Source organism: Eriocheir sinensis, chromosome 43, assembly GCF_024679095.1.
Source record: "Eriocheir sinensis breed Jianghai 21 chromosome 43, ASM2467909v1, whole genome shotgun sequence".
NCBI lineage: Eukaryota > Metazoa > Arthropoda > Malacostraca > Decapoda > Varunidae > Eriocheir > Eriocheir sinensis.
The window spans coordinates 3,069,919-3,074,918 of record NC_066551.1 but is presented as its reverse complement, the minus strand read 5'-3'; the positions used below and the strand labels follow the sequence as shown (position 1 = coordinate 3,074,918).

Genomic DNA, 5,000 nt, shown 5'->3' with positions numbered 1-5,000 from the left:
AGAGAGAGAGAGAGAGAGAGAGAGAGAGAGAAAAGCGAGTTTGGGGGCACGAGCAAATAAAAAAATAAAAAAATAGAAGACTTCAGAACGGGCGGCCGAGGACGTGGAAAATCTGCGTCCACGTTATGAGAACCTGAAAATTTTATTCTTACAACGCAAAAATATTTCTTAGGGCGATGGGACCAACTTCTTACCTAACTTTATTTTTATCTTTCTATTTTTATACGAGCTCAAAATATAGATGGAAAGAATAATATTGAAATGGGAGATAATAGGGAAGTGGATTGGGTGCTTGGGTAGGTAGGTAGGTAGATAAAATAGGTAAGTAGATAGGAAGGAAACAATGAAGGCAGGTATTTAGGTAGGAAAGAATTATAACAGGTAAGTCAATAGGTAGTTAGCAGATAGGAAGGTAAGCAGGGAGAACGTTAACGGTACAGGTAAGTAGATGATGAGTGGATTTGTGGGTAAGTAGGTAAAATAGGTAAGTAGATAGGAAGGAAGCAATGAAGGTAGGTATTTAGGTAGGAAAGAATTATAACAGGCAAGTCAATAGGTAGTTAGCAGATAGGAAGGTCAGTAGGTAGAAGGGAAATGATACAGGTAAGTAGGTAGGTAGGTAGATGGGTGAGTACAGAACGCGAAAGTACAAGAAAACAAGCGAAATAAAACGGATGGACATGACAAACTAAACACACACACACACACACACACACACACACACACACACACACACACACGCAAAACAAACAGAACACAACACATCTTCCTTCCCAAGCTCATATCTGCACCTAATAAGGGCAAAACAAACACCATCAGCTCCCCCATAAACACGGTTCACCACCATTATCACCATCATCACCACTACTACTACTACTACTACTACTACCACTACTATTATCGCTACCATCACCAATACAACTCTGCTATCTTCAAGAACATCAACACCAATTCTCTCTCTCTCTCTCTCTCTCTCTCGTTGACCCATTTACGTCTATATACTTGCGTCCATCTCATTATCATTATTACTCTTCATCTTCATCATCATCATCACCATCATCATCATCATCATTCGTCACTATTACCAAACCTAAAAGTCGTGAAAAAACTACTAATTAAGAAACTTTTCACAGCTTCATCACCATTTCTGTCTCTCTCTCTCTCTCTCTCTCTCTCTCTCTCTCATTAACTCTATTTAACCTGGCCTCTCTCTCCTACAGATGGATGAAGAGACACACCTGACGTCAGCACCAGGTATCCAGTCAGTCCCAGAACTCGCCAACTGGTACGCATCTGTCTAATTAGTACGCATCTTTGGAGGGAAACTAAACTAAACAACCTCGGGAATTTCAGCTGAAGGAATAAAATAGAGTTGACGATGAATGTGAAGGAAGGGAGAGGGATAGAGAATGAGAGGGAGAGGGAGAAGGGGAGAGTGAGAGGGAGAGAGTGAGTATTCGTGTCCTATCGATGAGATGGGAAGAGGGAGGGAGAAAAAAAAAGGGATTTGAATAATGTGAATGGGGGAGGGGAAAAAGAAGGTTGAGGGAGAGAGGAAAACAACGATAAAGATAGAGAAGGAGAGGGAGGGAAAAAAAAAGTAATGGAGTTCTTTACCAATTATTATATTGAAAAACACTTATTCTTATGCCTCAATTTAGTTCTGGAATATAGAGATCCGTCCCATGTGCGTACTAAATGGATCACACTGCGTCGGGATTGGGGAACATACTGTAGGAGAGAGAGGGAGAGAAATAGTAGAGCTCCCCCTTCTCAACGTCAATGCTCACCCTACATTGAAAACGAGGGCAGCAAACAAGTAAACATAGACAAACAAACAGACAGCCTGCCTTCCACGCTTCCCCTCCCGTAACCAGGTAAGGCTTCGTCGCTAATTACAGGTATTCCGGGATTCTTATACGGCTATTGATGAAGCTGATGACGATGATGATGATTGTATCGCCACCACTACCACCACCACAACCGCTATTGTCTCTGGTTTTATTGTTGTTGTTGTTGTTATCGTATTTGCTGTATGTAGTTCGTGTTGCTATTCGTGTTAAGATATGCTATGCTTCTTACTACTACTACTACTACAACTACTACTACTACTACTTCTACCACTATTACTACTATTATTATCACCATTACTACTACTACATAAGAACATAAGGAGACTGCAAAAGGTCAGTAAGCCTATGCAAAACCTTATTTATGTCCCCCTTATGGAAGCTCTTCGTCCATTTATAAGCTTCGATCAAGTCTCCTCACACCCTCCGCCTGCCTAGGGAATACAAATGTAGTTGTTTTTGGTCTTTCCTCATATGGCAAGTTCCTTAACCCGTGAATCATCTTTGTCATACTTCTCTGTTCCGATTCTAACATTTCGATATCCATTCTACTACTACTACTACTACTACTACTACTACTATTACTACTATTACTACTATTACTATCACTATCTCAGCTGTAGTGAAGAAGGTTGTTGGATTAGAGAAACGAGCTAAAAAATGCATCATTCTCACCTTCTAAGCACCGATTCTAACAGTTTAATACCCATTCTACTATTACTACCACTACTACTACTACTACTACTATCACCTTCTCTGCTGTAGTAATGGAGGTTGTTAGATTTGAGAAACGAGGCAAAAAAAAAATCATGTCACTTTTGCACCGATTCAAACATTGTGATATCCATTCCTCTACTACTATTACTACTACTATTACCCTCGCCCCTGTAGTGATGAAGGTTGTTATATTTGAGAAACGAACCAAATAAAATAAACGACCCATCCCAATAAAACATGAAAAATAAATTCCTTGCCCCAATAAAACACGGCCCGCCAGCCTTCATTCATTACCATCGCGTCCTAAAATGAATTCCATAAATCTGACGCGCCAGCAGAAAGCAGTTAACAGCGGCAGCAAAGACAGCAGGGGTGGGTGGGGTGAGAGAGAGAGAGAGAGAGAGAGAGAGAGAGAGAGAGAGAGAGAGAGAGAGAGAGAGAGAGAGAGAGAGAGAGAGCACTAACAGCAACAGCATCGTCATAAACAACAGCAACAGGACAAAGAACAGCAGAGAGAGAGAGAGAGAGAGAGAGAGAGAAACAGCATCACTATCAACGGCATCATTAAAAACAACAGCAAAACAGGAGAAGGAACAGCAGAGGAAGGAGAGAGAAAATAACAACAGCAACAACAACAGGAGAGAGAACAGCAGAACAAAGACGGAAAGAGAAACAACAACAACAACATCAGCAACACGCCCAGGCCGACACGTTCAAAGATTTTAACGTCAGGTTGTCACATCCGCGGACGCCGACTGAAAGGAAAATGAAATCAAAAAGGAAAAAACAGGGAAAAAAATGGGTCAGGGTTAAAAATAAATAAATATGTATGACTAGAAAAAAAACTCTAATGGCGCAGAGAGAGACGCGTGAACTGGGGGCTTAATGGGCTGCGGCGTAATGGCTTAAGGGGCCGAGCCATGAAATTAGGGAGGAAAAGGAAAGGCTGCATGGAGAGAGCTATTTTTTTTCATCCCCTTTTCCTTTTTTCCCTTTTCCCATTTTCATTTTTTTCGTTTCATTTTCTTCGTTCTCGCCTTTTTTTTCATTTTCTTCCTTCTGCGACGTTTTTTTTTCCTTTTTTTCTCTTCCTTCCAATTCTCTTTTTCGTTTCTTTTTCTTCCTTTTTTCCTTTTTTCCTTTCTCTCTCAGGGCATATTATTTCTTCCCCATCCTTTCCCCCTTTTCTTCCTTCTCCCAGTCTTTTTTTTGTTTTCTTTTCTTCCTTTCCCTGTCTTTTTCATTTTCTTTTCTTTCTTCTCCGTAATCAATTTTAGGGAGGAAAAAGATAGGCCGTAGAGAGAAGTATTTTTTTTTTCCATTCTCTCCTTTTCATTGTCCCATTCTCTTTTCTTTCGTTTCCTTCCTTCCTTCCCAGTCCATATTCTCTTTTTTTTCGTGTTTCCTTTTCTTCCCTCTTAGTATTTTTTTTCCTTTTCTTCTTTCACCATCTCTTTTAAGTTTCATTTTCTTCCTTCCCCATTTTTTTTTTTTTTGCTTTTTTTCCTTCCCGTCGTTTTTTGTTTTTTTTCTTTTTCCTTCCCAATCTTGTTTTTTTCCGTCTCCTTTCCCATTCTTTTCTATTTCCTTTTCCCCTCTTTTCTTCTCCATTCTTTTTTTGTTTCCTTTTCTTCTTCATTCCTTTTTCTCAAGACAGTCTATTTTTTCCCCTTTATTTCCTTTTCTTTCTTTTTATTTCCTTCTTTTCCTTCCCATTTTTTTCTTTTTCTACTTTCCAATTCTCTTTTTCCATTTCCTTCTTCCTTCTTTCCTTTCCCACGGTAGCGTTTTAGGTCAATTACAAGACGTTGCTCATTGCTCTCGACCTTCTAACCTCCTTCCCTCCCTTCCTCTTTCTCCTCCTCCTCCTCCCCCTCCTCCACTCCGGCTATTTCAATGCTATTCCATTTAGCTTCTCGTTCACAAATGAGGGAGTTTTTCTCGGCAACATTTCGTTTTTCCAATTCTTTTTCAATTCGTTTTCTTCTATTTCTATTTTTTTCTTTTTTTTTCTTATTTTGTTTTTCTTCTACTCCTCCTTGTTCACATATTCACCAATTCTTTTTCTCTTCTTTTACTTCTACTTCTATTTCTTTTACTTTTCTTCCTTTCTTCTTTTCCCATCTACCTCTTCTTTATCACATGCTCTTCCTATTTAGTGTTTCCCAACCGTCTTCTTCTCCTAACTTTCTCATTTAATCCATATCTTCCTTTTCTTCCTCCTATTTCCTATTCATTCTTCATTCCCTCTCGCTTTATTCCTCTATTCCTTTTTTTTTCCCTTTTTTCCTTACCATCCCTTTTCTCGACCTCGGTTTTCTGTTTTCTGTACAACTTCTTTCGTTTTCTTTTTTCTCACCAATCTCCTCCTCCTCTTTTTTACTTTCGTTTTCTTTCCCTTTCTTCTTTTCGTTCATCATATTTTCCTTTTCC

The 5,000-nt window shown here is 39.4% G+C and overlaps 1 protein-coding gene and 1 long non-coding RNA gene across 5 annotated transcripts in view; one reads left to right on the top strand and one right to left on the bottom strand.

Annotated features, from left to right (window-relative positions):
* Window positions 1-5,000, bottom strand: part of LOC126980201 (multiple PDZ domain protein-like) — a 356,183-nt gene that overhangs the window by 121,247 nt on the left and 229,936 nt on the right. The gene's annotated exons all lie outside the window — the stretch shown is intronic.
* LOC127010316 (uncharacterized) overlaps window positions 1-5,000 on the top strand; it is an 85,963-nt gene that overhangs the window by 22,101 nt on the left and 58,862 nt on the right. For all 4 annotated transcript variants that reach the window (XR_007763043.1, XR_007763044.1, XR_007763042.1 and 1 more), the window contains one exon: window positions 1,221-1,285. This is a non-coding gene — a long non-coding RNA (uncharacterized LOC127010316). The remainder of the gene's footprint in view (window positions 1-1,220; window positions 1,286-5,000) is intronic.